Raw genomic sequence first — 25,910 nt, 5'->3', positions numbered from 1 at the left:
ACTGGGGAATCCCCAAACCAACAGAGAGTGGAAACAAACCAGCAAGGAGAAGCTGAAAAGCTGAATGGCCGTGTTGCAATTTTGTTTATTTTATCTTTGTTATGTTTGTTTGTTGCATTAGTTTATTATTTTTTACCTGGATTTTGTGAGGGTGAAAGGGAAAGGTGAAGCAGTTTTTTTTTTTGTAACGAACATGCTCTCTCTCCCTCTAGTGTAATATACGATAAATACCAGAATATTCCAGAATTCCCGCATCTCCTTGTGTCCAACTCTTTTGTCCACCAAAGGGGTGTGTTGTGGTGTGTGACACTATGTATAGAGTTGCATGATCATTTAACATGATCTGTAACAACAGTACACAAGAATTAGCCTACCTTCTGTCAGCAAACAGTTTATGTTTATAGTGCCCCCCCCCCCCCCCACAACACCCTTAATCAAAGTATTTTTGAAAGTTAAAAAAAACAAAAAAAAAAACAATGATAGGGCAAATCACTGCATTGAAAGTGCTTTAGCTGGAGGAGTCACATAAAAATGTATCAATCATAAACTGTGATTGCATCAATTTTCCTTCATGGCGCAATTGAATCAATTATCATTGCCAATATAGCCAAGAAGCATCCGAGCAGGTATTTAACTGAAATTCTCCATCACATCGTTTTTCTTTACTGCACCTGGTATACACGCAAAAGTTATTATGGTGAAAATGTATGGGAAGCCGTTTTAGCTTTAATTCATTTCTAGAGGATATTGAAAATTCAAATTCTAACAAGTTAGAATGCAAATTCTTGATATCAGAAATTCGATTTTAACTAGTTAAAATGCCTATTCTTGATATCGGAAATTCTATTTTAACTAGTCAGATTGAAAATGTTTTTCTCATTCATTTCAGTGGGAGTTGGAATTTGACAATTAAAATGCCAATGTCTGATATCATAAAATCAATAACTGATATCAACAATATAATTTAAACTAGTTAAAATACCTATTTATGATATCATGAATTCAATTGTAATTAGTTAAAATTGGAATTCTTGATATAATTAGAATGTCCAATTTTAACTAGTTAAAATTAAATTCTTCATATCAAGAATTCCTATTTTAACTAGTTAAAATGTAATTCTTGGTATCAAAAATGAAAGGTCCCACTGAATGAATGGGGAAAACACTTGAATTATAACTAGTTACAATTGAATTTCTGATAACAAGAATTTGCATTCTAACTAGTTAGAATTGTATTTGTGATATCCTGTAGAAATGAATCAAAGCTAAAATGGCTTGCCATACAAATCTGTCACATTTACCAGTGACTTTTGATGACAAAAAGCTGCACTAAAGTATTGCCACTTAAATTGAATGGTGCTGAACTGATTATATATTTTACTATATGCACTTATGCCATGTTTGTCCAGATTGTTCATGTAGATTTTCCACCCAAAGATCTTACTTTCCAAATACATTATCACTCAGTTAAACTGAGTTGACCAAATGACCTTCTGCAAATGTACATCTGTGGGATAACCAATACTGATACTGTGCAAAGGCATTCTGACAAGCTTCCAGACATTTGTTTAATGCAAACTAAAAAGCTCTAAAGAAGACCAGTGGCTTTTCTGAGCCTGTTTAAAGTACAGTTTTCTTTGTGTTAGCACTTCTAATGTAACAAAAAAAAAAAAAAACCCACAGGAGAATTTTATATCTGACATAAAAAGAAATGGGTGTGGCTACATTATGATGCCATACTCCCATTGTTTCATAAGGCAGATACAGATTTGCTGTGCTGGTAAACCTGATGCTTGCATGACTGGGAAACAGAGCCTGCATTGCACATAGGGACTAACAGTAACCTTGATTAATGCTGACATGTTAACCTCCATGTTCAAGACAAAGCACATCTTGGCCTTTCGTTCTACACCCAAGCATTTATCTGAACAGACTGGCAGGGATTGTTTGAATCACAATGAGGGTAATATCCATATCTGTTTTTTTCCCACTCACCTCTATCACCCCCTCTGTCCCTTCCGTCTGTTAGAAAAGGAGTTATTGACCCGTTCCAGCCCTTTCGAGTGGCTTGATAGCCCTACTGGGACACATGGTCCCTGCATGGGCAGCATATCCAGAGTTTGATATAACTAATGAGGAGGAGGCTTTCCTGAGTTAACACTGTTGCATTTTTCTTCTGTAAAAGGATGCCATACACAGGGCTAGTAGTGAGGATGTCCCTACATGAAGGCTCAACTTATTTTCCCTTCACTGCTGTGAGCCATACTGTATATTTGTGTTATTTAAATGTTTTATGAGTCACACAAAGTATTGCGGAAAGTTGATTGAGTTCTTTCCAAGTTTTAGCCCACAGGAAAGTCAGCTTACACGTCTTCTTCTAACATAAGGAGTTTTACGAGTTTTCAACAATTTTTTCAGTCTGGAGACAAGCCAAGGGCTAAGTGGCTGTGACCGCAGAGACATGTGCAAATCACCTGTCATCTTCAGTAGGCCTCTTCAAAATTGTAACAAATTAACCCATGTCACCAATTAGACAAGACGAGGAGCTGGAGACTATCAAAAGCACTAAATTGTTGGTCATCATCAACTGCAGAACATCATACACCATCATGTTAATTCAGCTGAATCTTGCCTTTTGGTAGGATTCAGCTGAATTATGCCCAGAAGAGTCCCCTGCAGATATTCTTCCTGACTAGACTTTTTAAAGCACCATTTCACAAGAAGAAATTGAATAAACTGTGCTGCTCCCCACAAATAGGTTTCTATGGTTCATAGTTTTACCATTATCCCAGCCAGAAAATATAATTATATCATTTATTACATTAGGAGAGCCATATTCTCCACTTTTCACTTAATGTACACAATGACAATGTTTATCATTTCATCCAACCAGCGGTTCTAGAAATAAAATTACACTGGACAAAAGAAAAAACACTAATTCCCTTTCATTTGATGATTTAATACTACTTTATCTCCTTCAGTGCAGCTGAACTGAATGAGGGAATGAACATGGATCATGATAACAGTAAGATTTCTTGCAAAATAGTAATTTTGCATTTATTTCTTTCTGATACAGATTACACAATATCACCAGTGTCAGAGATAAATGTACTAATTTCATCACCGACACCCATATTACTTGGTGACATATGCGCCAATACAAATATGGATGGAAAAAGTGGTGCGATAACAAAAATTGTTCCTGCTTTCGTTTCAAAGCTGCAAACAAAATAAAGCAAATCAACAGCGCAAATGGAAGGATTCAAAGAGGAGGATTCAGTGTTGAGTTCTGTAGTCACAAGCAGAATTAATCCCAATGTTTATTTTTCATCTCTCAAGCCTCTCGAAAGTCTGCATGCCACCGCACACCCAAGAGAGGGAGCGCAATGATGTCACGTGGATTCATCCCAACATCTGTATTGCACAGGACCATCCATGGGTCAATCCACAGCCACCTCTGGGAAAATGAACAATGAGCATCTCTGCCTACTCTAATTCAAGGGCAGAGATGGCCCTCAGCCAAAGGAGTCTGCTTATCCAAACCAGAGTTTGTACTCCACTGGGCAGAAGATACCAAGCCAGTCATACAGTAACCCCACACAAAGTCACTCAACGCTGTTTTTTTTTTTTTTTGTGTGTTGGGTGAACATGCTGATTATTATTATTATTATTATACACATTTACATTATTTGCTTACACAGTGTGTCTAAGAAATAAACAATGCAGTTACCATTTAAATGTATGTGCATCACATACAGTTTTACGTTGCACATTTTATTTGTAGAAGCACTTATGCAAAGTTTAAACTTCCGATTACTATCCATTCACACAGATGTATATATGAAGAACGAATCGGGTGAATGCACTTATATTCCTAATACACTGTCCCTCTGGATAACAGCATCTGCCAAATGAATGCAGCGTAGTGTCATTTCTCAAATATGCAGCACCCTTTTGTGAATAATTAGTCAAACAAGCTTTGCTTCTGTGTATGTCACTTGATACTCAAAGAGTGTCAGTATAATGTTGCCAGAGGAAAAAACTATAACAATCATATAATTTATTCAGTTCAGAAAATTATCAGATTATTACTAATTCAATCCTGACATGTAGAAATCATCAGCATGATTTCACAAATGACAACAAAACAAAAACAAAGTAATATGTATATATTCACACAGATTTGTTCATATGTAATAAATTATTTATTTATTTATTTGCAATGGAACTTAAGTAGAACTTTAAAACAGTAGTTCAGATCCCTCAGTTACCAATTGAGCAGTCAAACAGATGAGGGTTTAAAACATTTTACACTGTTAAAAAAAAAAATAAAAAAAAATAAATAATAATCTAACATCCTATCAAACATGGTGCAGATGCAAACAATATGATAAAATCGACACTGTCGATGCAGAAAAATATGGATATCATTTATTTGGATTATGAAGAACATAGTTTCTATTAAATACATTAATGACAGCATAGTTGCTTGCCAGCATTTGGATATCTATAATTCAATATACAGACGTGTGCTTTGTGTATGGGAGCAATTCAGTTTTTATTATTTATTTTTAAATATATAATAATACATTGGAAACATGCACAAATCCCCTAACACATATCTCATTTATTAATAAGAACTTTGGTTTTGTAATTTTGAACCAACTTTATCAGTTGTTGAGTTACCGGCCAGATAAGAGCTCTCAATGTATGTATAAAAAAATTTTAAAAAAAAACATAACCCAAAATTTTAGATTTTCAGCAATTTGTTTTTCACTGGTGCTGATAATATTCACCACACAGTGCCTCTCATTTACAACAAACATGAGAAAACACCATTTCACAGCTTCAACAATCACATTCACAAGTGAAGAAACCACTGCAATTCACATGCATTGGCTCTGGGGAATGAACCAAAAGAAAAAGGGAGTTTTCTGTAAAACAAAACAAGGCTTGAGTAATATCATCAGTTTTGAGATTAGTAAAAAAAAAAAATAACATACTTAATTTCATGTAGATTGCCATTTCAATCATGTTTAAATTATGACATGAATTTGAAAGCAAAGCTATAAATTAAATATTAGCACACAAAATGGACGACAGACGATTAGCAAATGTAGAAAGAACAGAAAATGCTATTAGGGCTGTGCTTTGTTTAGAAAATACTATGTATAGCAACATTATAAACTATTAACTCAAACTCTTCATATTTAAATAAACAGAAGATAATGGAGGTAAAAACCATATCATAGACACGTGCAGTACATGTATTGTATATACATGTAGAAAAAGTATTTTATTCAAGATTACAAACTGCTATAAACATCTCCCTGTCTCAGTATCAATTAAAGCGGTAATTGTAAACCGCAATGGATACAAAATCTTGTCTCTATAGTAATAAATATAATTGCACAGAATGCATACAATCTTCCGTTAAACCACTGACATTACAATAACGATTCATTATGTATTGTAAAGCGTCTTTGAGACTATGAAAATCGCTATATAAAATAAATGTATTAATAATAATAATAATAATAATAATAATAATAATAATAATAATAATATTATATGTTTAAAGAATAAGGCTGCAACTTCCAGAACAAAATTAGGCAAAATTAGAAAGGAACTAATTTAAAAAGAAATTGAAACATGCCAGACTGCTTAGTAAGAACAAAACTCACTCCACAAGCAATGCTTTTTTGTCTCAATAGGTAATCTCACATTCCCCACCAGAAAAATAAAAATGGTGTGGATGTGTGAGGATGGGGGTGGGGGTCAGTTGTATCTTGTTATGCATGTAGCTATTAACTCACTCTTACACAATGAAAGAAGACCAGGTCAAAACCTAGTATATGGCTGGACCGGCCGACCAATGGTGTGACTTCATAACTTGGCTGACCAATGGTGTAACTTCATCTCTCACTCAGACACAGACATTCGCGTTTGTAGGGCTGGCCCTGCTGTTGCAGTCCAGCCAAATATACAATAACACAAAAACAGGAGGGGCATACAACTTGGCTGCAATAGACAGGAAACTAGATTGTGTAAAATGCATATCAATAAATAAATAAATAAAAACAAAAATGAATTGATGTGTTTGTGAACATGCCTGGTTAGGTTACAGAAATTAGCATTGCTTCCAGGCAGGCCAAAACAGATTGAAATCCGCAGATGTGTCAGCAGTGGCTAGCGCAGGTTCGTTCCATCACCACAAAGGTAAAGCTGGCTATCCCGTAACTTTTCTGCATATGAGAGAAAAGTTTTTGTTTTGGGAAGTTTTTGCATTTTGGCATACTTGTGGCTGCCTGGCTGGTATGATTAACCTACAGGGTCCAAGTTAAACTGCATGGTCGTGCCCTGCACTTGGAACTGTACTTCCCTCTAGGGTTTTCAACACACTTGTCCCTGGTTACTGTTATACACTTTGTTCTATGTCACTCTGGATAACAGCGTCTGCCAAATGCCTGTAATGTAATGTAATATGAATGCAGCTACTACTGTCAGTTTCAAATGCAGAAACAAAATTAAGTTTAAAAATGCATAAAGACTTTGTAGCGGTCAAAAGATCAATTTAGACGCTGTTTAGTTGTTACGCACTTTCTTGTCATATACACTGTATTCGGCTGTGAATCATACCTGTGTTCCATGATAGTGGGAGAGAGGCAAGCAGGCAGGCAAAGGGGTAGGCAGGCAAGCAGGCAGGCAAAGGGATAGGCAGGCAGGCAGGCAAGCAGGCAGGCAAAGGGGTAGGCAGGCTCGCGGGCAGGTACGCAGGCAGGCGATAGGGGCAGGCAGGCAAGCAGGCAGATATGCAGGCAGGCGATACACAGTGTTTTAAATCAAGATTGTTTGAAGGGTTGAAAATTCCAATGTAAACAAAAAAGGGCCTTCTATAGCGTGAGTTTCCAAAAGTTTGAAGCTTTCAAAATGGCAAATTAAACTGAGCTTATAGAAGCGTAGAAGCGCTAAAAAACTATTGGTCACCCAGCGTCTTCCATTGTCCAAACTGTGAGACTCTCTCGGGGCGCGTGGAAGACGCCATCTTAACTGATCAGGAGACCTGTGGCAAATGTCAAAATAAAAGTCTCAAGCCATGACTCTAAAGCAAAAAAAATAAGAGTCTTTCAAGGAAAACAAGTTTAAACTAAAAACTGGCTACTACAGACTTCTTAATGTAAATGTTAAAACTGAAGCCAAATTTCTGTGGAATTTCAAACATTATACTCTTCATAGCTAATAAAATTATGTTAACAAATTTGGTTGACCAAGGGACGCCCCCTACTCATAATGTGGTGTCTAGAGTGCAAAATAAATCTTTCAGAAAATGTACTGTAGCCATGACACACTTTAACCATGAAATATGAGATTCATCAGGATACATAAATACAGTCAGGTCGGTTTGTCACTGTGATTTGAATCAACCCTAAACTAAAGCTAACAACTATGCCTGAAGCCATCAATATATAATCATTAAAAGGAGAAATATTGCTTGCTTTGAACACATTATATTAGATTACTCACATTAAACAGGTGCTCTCATCTTGAGTGACCTTTGTTAAAAATTGTTGTGCATTCTATATCAGTGTATGTACTGTAAAATGCATATTCAATGAGCAAATATGGAAGCCCTGGGTATTAGTCAATGTCAGAGACCTTGAGGAAATAAAGCTAATATGCCTTTGTCCCTTTAATATATGACTATTCAATACATATGCAGACCCTGCACACATTATCTGTAATGTAAACAGACATGTCCTTTGTTATTGACAGTTCAGGCTGTGGCAGGGCTGTCAGTCAGCAATGATATGTTATATCCGAACACCTCATCTGATGAATGATGCCTCATGCTCCCAGACTCCATTTCACAGTTCATTGACAAGGAGGAAACAAATGTCTCAGAAGGAATTAATAACTCTGTCATTGCTTTGACGAGGTGGTTCTCAATCCTTCTGCTGGGCCTCCAAGGGTTTTCAGCACGATACAAAGTAATGGACAGTCCTTATTAAAATGTCATGTTAATTTCACATTATTATTATTTGGAAATAAATAAAAATATTTCAAAATGTAATATCGGACTCATATCCTGTGGATATGGCATCGTCATCATGCTACATAAATGGGTGGTGTGATGCAGCCTTGTGTTTACAAGGAGTTACCATGTTCACATCACTTATCTTATGAATAAATATAAAATATGAAAAATAATAAGGCACTGCTGGATGGTGACTGCATTCAGTTAAGGCACCGCACAGTGGTATGGATGAGTCCCAGTCCGGGATTGAACGTGGACCACGTCACTGTCAACTGTGGCTGGTATCCGCACAGGGTGATGCGCAATTAGCGATTGCGTTGCCAAGGGTATGGAAGGGTAATGTGTTCCATTTGTTTGGGGTCCTCATTTCATCATTCTCTTGTGACCCCCGCTGGTCGATCGGGTGCCCATGGACCACGTACCAAAGCCGTATTCAAAATGTCTTCCTCCAACCATAGCTTTGCTGTGGGTAGCAGGGTGAAAAGAGGCAGACTAATGCCTAAATAGGAGAAGTACTGTATGGATGTCTTCAATGAAATATTATTGGACTTTGTAATTCTGTGAAGTTTGAAACACAAGTAAATTATATTTTTTGTATACGCGTGGTTATGGTAAGTAAATTCTGCACACGCTTCATTCATATACCTGTGCTTTAAAAAACAAGTTCCTTGTTAGAGAGGTTAAAAACCAATAATCCTATGTTCAAACTGTACTGACTTTGGTTATTGGGTTGGTTTTTTGACTTTGATGTATATAGTAATGCTCATGTTCAGAACCACTGTGAGTAAAGTATCTGTGACCTTTAGCACTGTGAACATGTTGAAGATTTTTACTATGCTTAAGTTTTTGTTAAGTTTTTTTTTTTTTTTTTTTGGGGGGGGGGGGGGGTCTTCACGATGAATGTAGCCACTGCATTTCATGATAAGCCTTTTGACACTTTCTTTTGAAATCCTGCTTTCTGAAGCAACTCCCAGCACTCTGACATCAAATTTGTTTACTTCATGAATCATATTTCCTCCTATATAAATCCCACCAGATAATGTTGGTGGGATCACTAAAATAATTTTGGCCTCCGAATTCAATAAATTATCTCTATAGACCAGCTTATGTATGTGATTTATGACTGAGACAGTGTTGTACTTTCTCAGCATTGTCTATGAAGAAGGAAGGCCAAGGCTCTCTGCCTAGTGCTTGACCTTGGACAAGTTCCACATCCCGTTGCAGATTACACAGTCATTTTGAGTCACAATTAAACAGGAACACAATCTGACTGCAGAAGGTTCTAAATGCAGTCAGGATTTCACCATCAGATATGTATTCTATTGAAAAGGTATTCACCCTACCCTCAATTCCCAGCCACTGTAGTGTAAGGAAAAAAGGACGTCTCTCGAACGTGATGAAAATGTACAAAGTTTATTTCCAATACCGGCAGTGACAAAGCGCACGAATGATACTTTGGATTCAGCAGAGTCCGACTGAACCACAGACCTTTCCAGAGGCTGCTTCTTATTTGTTTTCAAAGCTTTGATCAGGAGTGTTGAATACACATACTAAGAAGAATGTAGTCAGTTTTGTAACACCTATAAATTAGGCCGTAGTGTATTGGCTGTCCTGTTGTGATTGAATTAGCACGTCTGTTGACTTGGATGGTTCCCAATCTTTCACTCCCGGTCGCTATTCTACCATTGTACCAACTGTATTGTGATAATGATAAGATCAAGGGAATGTGTGGTCAGCAGACATATTGGCATCAGAGACAGATTTCTTACAGTAGGCATAATTAATGAAATATTTATACTCAAATTCAGTGTTTGATCAATGCATGCATTCTGTTAATCAATCAGGAATTATAATGATTGTCATGAAATATGTTTTTTTCCAGATTGTTTAGAGAGCATGAGTCTAACTTATTTGATTGATCTAGCTTATTTTGACAAAAATATGTCCCAGTGTTAATCTACAGAAAAAACACTTAAGGCATGTGTAGTTAAACTGAATTTATACAGCATTGGTGAAATTCCTCAGATAATGCACAACTTTGTATACAGATTTTATTGAGAGATACCTTCTGTACTTTCTTAGCATTCAAAGACATTGGGGTATATTAGTATACCCTGGGCCAGCTTCGCTTCTCCCAGAAATATATTTTCGCATGATGTTTACTTAGTCATGTAGATTGCGACTGAACGATCAGGGTGATGATGCTGGCTCATTGTCACTGGCTCATTGTCACTTGTTCCTCTTAGTAAAATAGCAGTATGGAAGACACAAGGAAAGGATGTGATGATGGCAGAATCAAGCAAATGTGTATTAAGAAAATTAAACGTTCTTGGTCTTTCAAGTGTCAGTTTGAAGCCACATCAATTACAGATGTGGCAGATTGGAAAGGTGTATCCACAGGTCAATCATTTATATGTCACACGTTCTGATAAAGATACTTCCACTAAGGATACACTCATGTTTCCTTGCTAAAACATTCTTCAGGAGTTTCCTAGCTCCTCGCTTCTAGCTCCTTCAAGGAGCATTTAATGGGTTGGAATGTCCTTAAAGATGGTGGACCTTGATTGATTTTTAGGTCAGTCAAGGACCAAGGAGGCAAGAAAGAATAAAAAAAAGCAATTTGAATGAGCCCCTCAAATCTTTTTATCTTTGTCTAATGAGCAGGGAGTAGCCTGCTGGTGCACTTAACGAGTGGGTGTTGCCACACAATAGGAAGATGTACTGCCAATGGTGTGGAAAGTATATGTCTTTCAATACCTTTCCTCTTGTTGTACCGTGATATTTCTTAACTCAGTGGAAAACATTAATGAGATTTATTACAACATTCTGGAAGCATCCATACTACTTAAATGATTTACAATTGAACAACAATTCTCTTTGATACACCAAAAGTTCCATACAAATTTTAAGAATCAGTTTGTAGGTTGCCATGGCATGGTTTGCTAAGCTGATCTTGAGCCAGTGATTTCAAAGGCTTTCTCCTCATAATGACACTTTCAAGTTATATTGGTGACACAACATACTTTGGTATACACAATACTATACTTGAGACTCAGGGAAACACACTCCCATGTGAACAAACTCCTCTGATCTCAGTGGCTGCATGGGTGCAGGCGGTTAGGAGCTAGGTCACTAGGAGGCATATTCTTTTATGGGTACCTTCACGTTTAAGCTTTGTCATATCCACACATCCAGTTCACATTGTGTGACGTCCTCTGAAATGTTGAACAAATTCTGTGCTGTCGCATATGACACTAGCAAGTTAGTGATCCGTGTGAACATGCTAAGAGATATGTGGCAATGCACATTTCTGACTTGGTTCCATACATTCACAACAAAAATGAATTCATAAAGAGATGTTTGTTCACAAACAATCTATCACTAAATGTAGTAGGGATAAGGTTTGTGGTGGACTACGAAAATGGAAAAATCTGAAAAATACTTAAAATTGTAGCTGGTAAATCCGGAAGAAACAAACTACTACTACTAGTACTACTACTATTATTACTACTAATAATAATAATAATAATGAAGAAGAAAAATTATGAATAATTAGAATAATAAGCAATATTCCGTACAATACTACTCTCCTGTATATTTGCAGCATTCCCACCCTGATAAATGTTCTAGTCCCATTACACAAACCCAGTGAACACTGCAAAAAAAAAAAAAAAAAAAACTAAGATAAAACTAGCAACCTCAGCTGTTTTGTCTTATGTGGTTTAGCCAACTTCTTTCACACTTTTTCTTCTCTTTTCTCACTGTGATCATAAAAATTTTCAGGTATAGTGAAAAGGTTTTTGAGGTTTTGGTGTTTACAAAAAATTGCTGGCCATACTTTTAAAAACCACAGAGAATGTTGAGCTTTGCTGAACATAATGTAATTTAACTGAATGCAAACATAAGGGAAATAATGTTTCTCCTGATTCTGAACATGGTTTCTCACTCTTCCCACCTGCTACGTCGAAGCACTTGAGAATGGAAGTCAGAAGTTGCCAGAGAGTTCGGAGGCACACACAATAAGGGAGACATCTGCCTCATGGTGTGTCAGAATTATTACCTCTGTTAATGGACGAAGGTGTTCATTCGCAAGATAGCCGATACTGGGGAAATTCCAAGACAAACTATGACATCATATTTCACAGAGCCCCATCCCAAAATCATAATATTCCTAAAGAAAAGGTCTCAAGCAGAGGGGTTTACATAGCAAAGGCTAACTACAACAAAATCGAACCTTTTGTTTCTGTAGTGCTTCACATTCCTCTTTTCCTTCTAATTACTGTTAAGGTCCACACAAAATAAAACTGAAAAAGGCCATTTCCGATTATTATTTTTTAACACTGACAAACATTTCTCTCTGGAACCTATGCAAAACAGAATATAATGGAAAAGGAAACTGACGATTATTGCATTTTCAAGGCCCTTTTTCCTTCTTTTATGCACAGAGAGCAGCTGTTCCTTGGGAATATGCATTGGCTATTGGGGGGAAAAAAACACCTTTACCACTGAAGTGCACTGCCCAATCCTGTGCTCCAGTAAACAGGAGTGAAAGTATACTGTGGCATTTTATGGTACAGTGTTACCCACCCATGAGATATTCATTTTAGTATTAGCATTTCAGTAGCATGGAAATGTGTTACCATGGTGCTAAGAAACCAAAAAAAAAAAAAAAAAAAACATATTCAATTTTTTAAAAAGTGAAATATGGCATGCTGGTTTTATCGCCATGTGAATCATCTCTTTGTACTTTGGATTGTCTAACACTTTCCAAAAACTTGGCTGATTTTCCTTAATTATCTTTAAGAAATGGTAGTATGGTCTTGTTTGGGATACTGAGATGAGAACTGTTGGCAAAGAAGGAAGGCCAAAAAAAAAAAAAAACTGGTACCATATCCGTTCAGATAGTCTGAGAAAGGAACAATAAAAAAGGAATATTTGACACCATGGAAAATTATTGGATAGGTGAAGGTAATGGGGGGAAGTGACCTAATGAAATACAGACACGTTATTGTGCTGTCAGCATTCCTTGTCAGGAAGAATATCAATAGCAATTCTGCCTTTAGTTTTATGATTAGTGTAATTATCATTTAAATTGAACCTCAATAGGATTTTATGGTCTGTTTTGAAGGGGTTGATCAATTGCAAAATGCATAATATGAATTATGCTGCCCTTTCATTAAACTTTAAGATCCATAAATGTCAAAGTTCAAATAAAACTGGGCATGAGAACATAGACTTGTCAGCACTTGCATGTGATGATCACAAAGAAGAGGTCAGTATAGAGAAAACCCTTTTTAACTCCACCTGTTTGTTTTCCCTAATGAGGACAATGTGGAAATCTTTGAAAGCATTGTAGCATTTAAAGTACAACAGCAAGGCTACTGATTTGTATGGATATATATTCAATAGAAAACTATTGATCTAACATTTAAGCAGGTTGTATGTTAAAGAGAATAATGTTTCAAAGTGGAGGCAGGCAGTGCATGGAATGGATCACAGTAACGGAACTGAAAGTACACATCATAAAGAAATATCTTTGAAGTGATTCAAAGCTGTGCCAATTTGTCAGTACTCTGGGAGCTACAAACAGCAAGTAACAAACTTAAGTTACAAAATGCCATTCAATATTATGAACCCATATGTGGGCTTTTATTGAGAAATTGATATTCTGTACTTTATAAGTCACTGCTACCAATCAAAAAAAAAAAAAAAAAATTTAAACCATCCTTTATCTAGACTCATCTTCCATGCAAGGTCTATCTGGGAGTTATACTTTGCACTATTTACACAACTCGGGGTCTAATTCCACAAGATCATGCACCCCCAACTTCAGTCCTCCAAATGCTATTTTACATCCAGTGGTGATGGTATTCATATTATATGTATGTGAATTACTTCTTTAAATAAATAAATAATGTGATATTCAGAATATTAAAATCAACATGAGGAGTATCTTTTCATTCAAGATTTTTAGTTTTTCCAAAAAAAAAAAAAAAAAAGCCCTTTGAAGAGGACCATAATTAACAAGAGAGATTTCCTAGAAGCCTATTTATACCATGCTTTTAAAGAACTTCAAACAGTTTTACTGAACTCTGGGCAGAGCTCCGAGTTTGTTTTTTTTTTGTTTTGTTTTTTTTTCTGAAAGCAGCACCTTGCTTATTTGTGAGATGTCATTACAGACTGGCGGTCAACTGCTCACAGCACCTTGCAGATGCTTTTGAAGTCAGCAGAGGGCTCCTTATGCAAACCCATCCAGCCTTATCCATGAAAATATGAAAGGGAGGTGCACTGTCAGCTCAACACAGAGATACAGTCACAGCACACAGCAGTGTTAAATCATGTGGAACTTTAAACTAGCATCATTCATGAAACCACCTACCTCCCCCCAAAAAAAAATAAAAATAAAATAAATAAATAAAAATAAATAAATAAAACAAAAATTATTAATAACAACAACAATAATAATAATAATAATAATAATAATAATGATAAGAAGAATAATGATTTAAAGTAAATGCAATAAGATGCCCTAAAAATGAGAATAGATGATTCTCCTTTCTCCTAATTGACCAATATATTTTGAATCTCAGTGTGGAATTGGGTTCATTATAACTGGTTGTCTGTCTAACAAATATGACTATGTTTTGTTTTTCATGTGACGATTTATTTAAGATGGCATAATTACATTACATTACATTACAGGCATTTAGCAGATGCTCTTTTCCAGAGCAACGTACAACAAGTGCATCAGTTCAAAGTGCAGAGGTGCAGAAAAACACACTAGAGTGAAGTAAAGATCGTTCGTAGTGCCATTAGTGACCACAGATCAGGACTCCAACCCTGTAGGGTAATCTGTTCAGCAAATAAACAACAATCCTGCCAAGTACAAAACTAGCACTGAAATCACATTTGCGAATTCACATAATAGCTCAGTATTACAAGTTTAACATCATACTTGTCTTAATAATATCACTATGAACAGCTGAAATAGCCAATAACTGTGTAGCATGGAGCTCAAATGGAACCCAGGACTGTGTAATAATGATCAGTAGTTTACTTTATATTTAATAGATATGTGAAATTGTCGTATGCATAGGGAAAACATAAAATGTTATTGAAAATTACTGTTCATTGGAAATTAACTTAGAATTTGAATGAATGTCCCAAGAAGCAGACACAAGAGACAGTAAAAACATTTTAAAATAGTAATACTGTTACTTAACAAATGATTAATCAATGGATCACAGATGTCAGTAATACTCCTTTAGTACTTCACTGTGAGTAATAACCTTACATTGGGCAACCAGACTATGCAATTTTATCAACCATATGTTTTATTTCAGCAAAAGTTCAAGTTGGGGTGTTCCCATGATGGGCTGAAACTATTCCAAGAAGCACATACTTAGATATTAGGGGCAAAGTAACCTAAGAAAACATCATTCATGTACACAGGACCACACAAGTTAAGGCCAAACATTTAGAAATGTGTCCACAAGGTTTTATCATTCTCTGGGTACTTAGATTAAGTAAATCATCAGGTAACTTCATTACAAATTGACATGAACAACAGCTGCTAACTATACAGAGGAATTGAGCCACTGTCTTTTTGTTCTTATGAAATTGACCCGTGTGGATTGTATTGGAGGTGTACTTTGAGTGGTTACTTATAAATAGATTAAATATGCCAAAACCTACTCCTTCAATGGATGACATCATACAAGGCTTGGTTGTAGTATCTAAAGATGCTAGTCAGCAGTACATTATTTGAATTATATGGAATGTGTTTTCACAGTTAAAATGTAGATTAAAAATGACCCTTAGAAAAAAGTATGTGATGTCTCAGTGTGATCCACTGTCAAAATCTGTGATTGGTTAACTTTCAGTCCCACTGAGTGGTATGGGACCCCTGCAGTCATGTGGTGGAAATAACTGAAATACAATAAAATAAAATAATAATGAATCATCCCATGAAAACAAGATACTATTTCTATTATCATAAAATAATATTTCTGGTATTCAGGACTGCCCATATCCTGTTTATTGAAGCCACATACAGTACATTAGTTTGAAATGGTTTTATGTAATTTATTGAATTACGATTGTGGGCTTAAATAAAGAAAGAATTTGCCTCTACCCCGAAAGCCATGGCTATTTAATACCTGAAAAGCTTTTTTTATACTAAAAAATATATATATATTTCGCAAAAGGCATACACCAACTTGATATTACAGAAATTGCATTCCTGTAATTCGGAAAGTGGAATCCAAGCATGTTTGTTTGTACTGGAACCATTGTGTTACTCTCCAAATACTTTTGGACTACACTGTATATACCATGAGCTCCATAATGTTTGGGACAAAGACATATTTTTTTCTTTATTTGGATTTGTACACCACAATTTTTAATTTGAAATAAAGCAATTCACCATTGATGTGGTTAAAATTCTGAGAATCAGAACTTTCCATAAATAGACTGCCCCCCCCCCACACACACACCCTCTCCCTCCCCATATATATCACCCCAACCCACTAAAACACCCACATTGCAACCTAGAGGCAACATTGGAGTGGCAAGGAATAACTTCCAGCAAAAACATGTCAGAGGATAACTTGGGAAGAACCAGACTAAAAGTGGCTCTGGCTGGCTTATGTTGGAATTCAAGAAAAACAACTTCTCAGCACAGCTTATGTATAGGATAAGCCGTGCCAACCCATAACATGGTGGATATCACACCTGCCACCCCTGTATTAATCAGCAGACATTGGGCTAGCACTGTTTTGGCATTGCTGTGCTGTTTTGTTAGTTTTTCTCATTACCTTGTCAATCTCAGTTCACAAATATATTCCATTAACCCAGCATGAAAATGCAGGAAATCAGCTTACACCTACAATACTAGAAATAAATGCTCCATTAGCAATTACTTAGCCATGAAAAATGTATTACCTTCTTGCTTTTATCGAAAAGCAGAAGACCTTTTTTTGATGACACTGAAAAGACTGTGTGAGGAAATTTAAACTTAAAGGGCCTCATTCATAAAACATTTCTTAAATTATTCTTACTTTTAGTCTTAAAAATGTTCTTATGAAAAACCAATATATGTTTCATGGCACATGCGCAGACTTTTGTTTTTGTGAATATCCCAGGTGTATGATGAATGCTGACTGTTTGTAAATGTTATGCACAATCCTGTTTATGGGATAAGCATAAGGAAACAGCCATGTACAAATATAGATAAGAAAAATAATGAATGCCAAAACATTCTTGAAAATCTTCTTACACACAGCTTATGATCAAATGTGATCGTACACATGTTTTGTGAATGAGGCCAAATCACTGTGATGCTAATTGTCATTTTCTGCTGTCTGTTTGTCATGGGAAGCCGAGTTTGTATGCTTCTTGTGACTGGATACATTGGCTCAGTGATTTTGCAATGTGCTCATGATCATAGCCTATTAACTAGCCAATGAACAATTTTTTTTGTGGATCATATAATTTCCATGTGATTCTGATATAAATTCCACAAGAAGGAAAATGCATACTATGCATTTATTGTTCATTGTCTTTTTTGGGCATTAGCTCAGGAGGTAGAGCAATCGTCTGGCAACCAGTGAGTTGACTGTTTGATCCCCAGCCTTCTGGGTGTGTCAAAGTGTTCTAGAGCAAGACGCCTAACCCGAATTGCTCCCAACAAGCTGGTTGGTGCCTTGCATGGTTGCCTTTCAGCGTTAATGTGTACGTGTGTGTATGGGTGAATGAAAGGCATTCATTGTATAGCGATTTATGCAGTAGTAACTGCAGTCCACGTGCAGTCCATAATTTAAATTCCTGTATTTAATTATGTTTTTAATTGTTTATGGCTGTGGTCCCAGGGTACTGTATTCCATTATTTTTCTTGCATCCATCTATAATGAGAAGAATGACAGTAAATGCAACTTGAACATGACAAATGTTTTCATTTTAATTATGTGACTGTTAAAATAAATGTGTTCACCACATTTGATGTTCATTATCCCATGCAGTGCTGAAGGAGGTCTGGAAGGTAGTTGCATTTGACATTGAGGGTGACACAACAGGTTCCTTCGTGCACCCAATTGTGCTCAAAGTGAGCCAGGGTGCTGTCAGCTCAGTTATTCATGCAGATTTTTTATTTATTTATTTTATTTAAGCTAGTCAATGAGTACATTGTTTTTCTTTCATCACCCGATTGCCAGTTCAGATCTAAAAACTTTCTGAGCAAATGTGGTTTTTGGTGCTAGTGGAGTTGGTTAAAAGGAGTGTGCAACTGCACTAGCAACAAAAACCCCAGAAAATGTGAATCAAAAGGGGGTCCACTCCATTAACATTCAAGTGATACAAATTACCTGGTGGCAGGTAAGTAAGGAAAGTATTGAGATGGTTGGGTCCTGTCCCTTAAATACAATGAATGATTGAGCATACTTCATTTGTGATTTTAGACATTAACTTGTGAAACAAATACAAAAATGTGTACTATCATTGTTACAGAGATAGTACACATTTTTTGCAATACAAAGACAAAAGATGTGTGGAATGCAGTTTTTTCACCACAGAAACTGGCAGTACAACAGGGTGCTTTGTGCCCCACTCTTAAAGGAAATAAAAAGAGGAAATGTGATTGGCTATGAGTGAATCCAGCTGCAACACACCCATTGACAACATATTCAGCATAATCCAGCCAATTTCCATCTGTGCGGTGTGCCCCGCGCCTCTGGTCACAAAAATACCAACATTCAATAGCCATGCCCACTGAGCCCACACATTGCACTATTTACTGTGCCCATGTGTCATGCAAGATTGATTCATGAAAATAGAGCCCATCCTGTTGAACAGTAATATGGTTAAAATATGTGCCTATACAGGAAAGTGGTTGTCTAATTCCACAGCATAACATTTGCTTCTTATTTGACTAATTAATTAATTAATTAGTCAAATAAGACGATCATCTTTGATTGTTGCTTTTGGGATATCACCATCTCATTTGCTTGATGCTTCTTGGAAAGCGAAAGTCTTCTTTTCATGGCTGGAAGTTTTGGCCCAGGGCAATATTCTCACATGACTTTGAAAAGGGCCTCCAGAGCCTGCTTGAAGTTGAAGTCATGGAAAGCTGTAAGCTTGGGATGCTATTTTAACAGCGAGCCAGTGGCAATCAACAAAGCTGTTGCAAGAATTCCCAGAAGATTCGATAGAGGAGAATTATTTTCTCTTTTTGCCCATGAAAAGTACAGTCAATGAGGCTTCCAAGTGTTGACTGCTTCAACAGACACTACAGGCTATACTGGTTATGACTCAGGGCTGCAAAACACAGACCGGAATTACATAACCATGATTATTTTCATCTAGAACCATTTAGAGCACTGGCAGCCTGCCATGCTAATTATCAGCAATACACATTTGTTTATGAGAACCTTGTAATTTATTTATTTAGTGAAGTGTTATTCTATATGAAAGAGCACTACTTCATTTTATGATGATGGAAGATTCATCCTTCAACCGGATTTGCACATATCATTTTTTTTCTTCTCTGACCCCATAAAACAGTAAAACCCCTGTGGTAAACATGTGGTAACTGCAGGCTCCCCACAATAACTTGTTATATTTAGGTAAGTATCTGTTCTCACGGCCTCTCAGAGCACATTTTAATGGGTTGTAAATCTCTGAGTATTGCATGATGCTCTTGTAACAATCAAAATTTCATTGGAAGATAAATATGAGCAACTATAAAATCACACTATGCTATAGTCACTGCCAATGTACCATTAATGCTTCTGATTTCATTATTATCAATTCAGTGTTTGGACCAACTACAAAAATTAGCAAATGATATTAGCAATTACATTAAACATTCATAGCAGTAAATGTCAACATACAGTACTGTATGTATTCAGAATACCTTCAGCAGCACAGCCTTTGTTAAGTGATTCCAAGCACAGATTCCTCAAGGTGTGCTGTTAGCATACCCAAACCAGGTCATGACTACCCATCAATCATTGTGCCAAGGAACCAATGCAGGGCATTAATGTCTGGCTGGTGTGACACATTTGTTTTATATTATGTGACCCCTTCACTTGCCGAAAGTCCCTCTTTGTTTTGCTTGATTCCAGAGTTTTATACAGTACTGTATGGGAGGAAGTATGTGAGAGAGAGAGAGAGAGAGAGAGAGAGAGAGAGAGAGAGAGAGAGAGTCTACAAAATACAAGAAAAACTCAACACCCCAAACCTAACACTTACCAAAAGAAGAAAAAAGAAAACCTGTTTAAAAAGGCAAGAGACAACTCCCCAATGTCTTGAGCCATCAATAAATTGTCCATGACTGAGCAGGCAGGTACACAGCATGATTGACACTTGTGAATCAGTACCTTTAAATAATTCCTGAGCCTATTTGACAACACTTTTGACAGGACCTTACAATTTGTACATAAAAGTACAACAGGCCTCCATTTGTTTTTAAAGTGCTAAGTCCCCTTTCTTAGGCGGGAGAGTGTGCACTGCACATTGCCAGGAAACTGGTGGTGAGCATCCTTGAAAACACTCCATACAAACTTTTTTTTTTTAATCTCCAAAACTATATAAGTGTGGGAGGACAGCCCGTCAATACCATGCGCCCAACTTGATGAGAGCTGTTTTACTGTTGTTGTGAGCTCCTCCAGGCTGAGCTCAGAGTCTGAGGCATCCTGTTCCTCTGGCCCCAGCTGAGGTAGCCCCTGGAGAAGTTCCACAGTACAGAATTTCTCTGCCCAGCTACGTCTCCGCTAACCTCTTCTCTTGCCCTAGACCTGGCTGACAGGGTTCTGGCCACACCACCCTGTGTCTGCTGCCTATGCCGGCAAGTGAAAAGCTTGCAACCCATGCCCCCATACTCGAAACATTCCATGCTGCCAGAACTGACATAAACCATATATGACCCTTCCTCATGTTTTATCTAGAATTAAACATCTAAATCCTGTGTTGAAGAATCAAGAAACATTGATTAAAACAGTACCTCTACATCCAAGAGGTACTGTTTTAATCAAACTTCCAAAAATGCCAAAGCTCTTGTTCCAGCACCTCATCAGGGATAAAAGGAGGCACACCGGAAATAACTCACGTAGACAGGACGGCTAGTGGAGAAACCTGCACAAACACATTGTTATGAAAAACACCACTCTCAATTAGCCACCTTACAAAGCATTCTTTCAAAAACACAACTGCCTTATTCATACAGGAGACATAAAAGAGATTCTCATGGCCAACTTGTTCACCTGCGGTGAGGAGAAAATGGCTCGGGCACAATCCTCACGCCATGCCAACAAGATAGCCATGGTGTCTCCCTTGTGGATGTCATCCCCACCAAACCCTGACCAAGCAAGACAACAAACACTAAAACAGGATACTTGCCACACAAACTAAAAAATGAAAACAAAAACCGTCAAAACCAGTCCTATTAGTTTTAAACTAAATTATGAATTAAATAGAAAAAAAAGCTAATAACAAAACTACAAACTCAGCAAATGCTCTCAGTAGCAGCACCCTCTCACACGTACCCATCTCCCAGCATGCACTAGAGCGAGAGAGACACAGAGAGAAAGAGTGAAAGCGAGTTTTGAGTTTGATGGTTTTGCAGTGATGTAGGTACATAGTGAAAGTGAAGTGAGGAGGCAGGTTCCCCTTTTAGTGTCACTTACGAGCTGTACTCTGCACTGCCACCAGTATATGTAGGGCAGAGATGATGTTTTCTCCTATATCCGTCCAATGCTTTACAGATCATTTCTTAAAGTAGGGCAGAGAGGAAAAGGGGAAAAATAATGTTTTATAAACTTTCCCGCCAATAGTGAAGAATTTGGTGAACCCGAGTTCACGATTAAAGGAAATTGCAACCTGCAATTATTGCTGTCCTGTTTCCTTGTGATGTTGAACAAACGACTGCACTTGTGTTGCATGCAACATAATCTATGATCTTATGCTGTGGCGTGAAATGCGCTATGATTATAAATGACTGTTTCTGGAAATCACCTCATTTTATGGCCTTTATGAATTACCTTAACTCACACAATTCTGGATAAGAAATTCTCTTCTAGCTTAATGATTAATTATTGTCCTGATTGTGTTATAATGGGAGCATGAGAATAAAATGTATGATCAGAGAGTTTTTCCTGGTAGTGCAACACTAATCTTCGTTTTGCTTGGACCATCAAGTTTCCCTGAATGCCATTAAGGTCAGCGGATTATAGTCACCATTGTACCTTTACCATTGCCATTTGAAAACAATCCTGCTATAGATGGACTGCAGTCAATCTGCAAAATAATAATAATAATAGAAATAATAATAATAATAATAGTAATAATAATAATAATAATAATAATAATATTATTTGTAACTTTATTTGTATAGCACCTTTCATACAGACTGCAGCTCAAAGTGCTTAACAGGAAAAATAAATACAAAAGGCAAAAAAAAACAAACAAAAAAAACACTACAAAACAAAGTGTTAATATGTGCCTTTGATTACTATTCTAACTTGCACAAAATAGTCATTTCAAAGAACTTTTCGATATGTTTTTTCCATCTTGAAAATTACTTCCAATACTTGATTTTTTAAGTGACAGAATGGAAGTAATTGACTTTCTTAGTGGTGCCACTCCAGGTTGTGCTGGTTGTTGCTGTTTCAGAAGGAACAGAGTGCGTGGCTTCAGACCTATTAAAATGGGAGCAGTCCAAGGTGCTACCAGGAAAAAAAAAAAAAACACTACAAGTGCGGTGAGAACAACATACCTTTGAGCTGGAGTCATTTTGGAGTAATGATTTTCTGAAGTGCTGGGAAAGGGCTGAAAACAATCTTAATGTCTCCAAACATCTACTTTTACAACAGCTACAGACATTTTGTTGACAATTGTTTACACTTCGCAATATTGAACAGATGCATGGTAAAATAAAAAAGGCTTTGTATTGTATATTATATTTGATTTGATTTATAGGTTGAAATATACAAAATGCAGATTACCGGGTTATCCTCAATAGGGCAGAAACCCAAATGAAGTTTAATGGTGTAGATATCTTAATAGGAAACATATTATACTGTATACTGTATGATTATCATGACAGAAATTTTAAATAACAATCAATAACTATAAACAAATATAAGCAATGCAGTTGAAATCTGGAATTTCAAATATTTTTAATTTCTTCCCCAACAGTTTTGTGCAGGTGTGCGTTTGCATGTAGAAATTTAGTTACATTATACTTTGAATTTATATGGTTTTTAGAGATTTCCTGATTTGAGCAAGCAATAAAGATAACATATAAGTATAACCTAAAACTTTCACACTGCTTGGACTGGATTGCAGAGTCAACAGTTTGCCTCCCACAGAAAATGCCATTTCAGTTGTCATTATACAGCAGCCCCTTCTAAGTGCTTGTAGCAGAACTTTCCTACAGTGTGACACAGCTGATCATTGAAGAGCACAAGCAGGTGATGCAAGAGTGGCACAGCAGCAATTGTTGTATTAAAGGTTTCCATGGAGTTATTATTCAGTCCTGACTTGGTCCTGATTACACAATTTACTTTGGGTTTCAGGGCTTACAAACTTAGTGGGCAACATTGTTTGTCATCAAATGTGGTCTCTTGCTCAAATACACACACACACACATGCACACACACACATACACCCACAACAGCATCTTTATATTGCTGTTGTCATGACAGTGCCCTCTAAAAGAATGGTAATGCTAGAAAATTTTGTTATTTTTGCTATATACATTTGGATTTGAGATCAAAAGATGACTATGAGAAAAAAGTACATTGTCAGCTTTTCTTTCATGGTATTAACATGCAAATATGTTTATGTTAACCATTTTACAGAAACAGCTGTCGGCAGCCAATGGCAGTTTAAAGTATGCTGTAGAAGCTGATAGGATTGCATTCTGCTAGTTCCTTGCATTCAAAGCCGGTTATCTAAAAATTACTGAGCGATCTCTAGGAAAAAGAAATCAGACTCGCAACCTCATTTTTACAAATTGCATCTGCTCATTCCAGGTATTTGATGCAATCTTCAATACAATCTCCTTGTGCAGGATACCTTTCTTGGGCCTGTGGACAGCATGAGGTATCAGCCTGGTAAAGTCTGAATCACACAGAGGTAGGGTAAAATACAAGCAATTGGTCTGAGTTTGAATTTCCACCCTAATCTATGACTCTCTCATTTTAAATAAATAACCTACTGAGATATACACATTTTCTTCATGAAGAAATAGTATGAACACATGATATTTCATGGAGAAAAGCATACAATGTTCACAGCCAGTGTGGAGATTGTAATTTTGAACCAGGCACCTGTAGTTTTGGCCTATAACGTTAAACTAAAAGATTTTCAGCAACAATTGTTTTCCTGGCCATTCAGGCAATTTTCTCATTTTCCATGACTTTTCCATGACTGGAGAACTCCAGGTTTACTGGGACGCATGGGAACCCTGCATCCCTAACATACACATGCAGTCCTTGTGCGGTGCCATGTGGTTCTTATGAACAAATTGGCCTTTTTGCTTCACTACAAAGTTATGTTGAGTCTGTGCTTGTGTTCACTCATTGAAGCGACTCATTCTAAATGGAAATTGAGGCTGTTGCCAACTGTCGAAATGTTCCTGTAGTATCTGTTCAACATAACGTGATCATTTTCAGAAGCTGAAAGCACAGTGATTGTCACTGCCAAACAGTTATAGGCTTACACAGATCAACAATTCCCAGATCAATGTGGATGCCTTGAAATGTCTCCATTGTCAGCGTAGCTGGTATGTCTGCTGCCAAATTGTTCTGTCAGGCTGCTGCCTCTGTCAGAAGAGATACAATGTCAAAAGGTAATGGCATGACGTAGCCAGACAGATATTGCTACAGAACAACTAGATGGTCGAGTCCATGTTCTCAACATCGACAGTTCCATTTACCTTCCACTGATGCTGAAACATTGCAATATTATGTCTCTGAAGATTACGATATAATTTCAATGTGTGTTCAAGTCACTGGAAATTCCCATTACTAGCCAGAGCCTCCTGCCATTAAGGAAAAAGAAGAAAAGAGACCATCTGGTTATACTATACTAACTGTGGCACTACCAGACATGTTTCTTGTACTGAACAAGATAGAATTCTAGTAAGTAGTATTTTAAATGGACCTTCCTGCAAGTCCGAAAATGTTAAATCTGTCTCAGAAGATAAGAGGGACTGCATCTTCCCTACATACCACTGCTTTCCCAGTTCTATCTGCATTTCAAGTAGGTAATGTGAGTATTCTTCATTTCTCATATGGATGCCCTAGCACCCATGTCTTTATGTGAAAGAGCAATAATTATAGATGTCTGTGCTGATTCAGTCTTTTCTTGAACCACTGTCTGCATTGCCTTCAACACTTTAGATCCCTGTAGAAAGGTAAGGCTTAGTCTGGACTACATGAATGTGTCTCCCAAAAACAAACAAGCAAACGCAGCATGCAATGGCGAAGAAAACGTAATCCCTACAATGTAAACGCACAAACTGCGAATCATTAATGCGTATCTATTGAGGCTGTGTTAGGCAGACTTTGTATAGCACTTTGAGGTACACTACTTTATGCTGTGAGGCATTTTGTTAAATTGTAGCCACCATATCTAGATGTGCACGTTCGGGCACCATAAGGCGAACCTTGAAAACAGTGTCAAATGCATCCTATGTTGTTCTGCCGAGTTTCAAACCGTACAGGGGTCTGTTCAGGGTCAGGAGCTGAGTCTCTACTGACTGCGAGGTTAAATGGCCCCTGGAATGCAGCTGGATAGAAAAAGCACAGTCCAGAGGACTCACTCAGCTTCCTCTTCTTAAAACAACAACCTTTTGACCTCTGTCTCCCAGCACTTC

Source organism: Anguilla anguilla, chromosome 9, assembly GCF_013347855.1.
Source record: "Anguilla anguilla isolate fAngAng1 chromosome 9, fAngAng1.pri, whole genome shotgun sequence".
Lineage (NCBI taxonomy): Eukaryota > Metazoa > Chordata > Actinopteri > Anguilliformes > Anguillidae > Anguilla > Anguilla anguilla.
The sequence above is the reverse complement of the archived record's forward strand: the minus strand, read 5'-3'. Positions refer to the sequence as shown.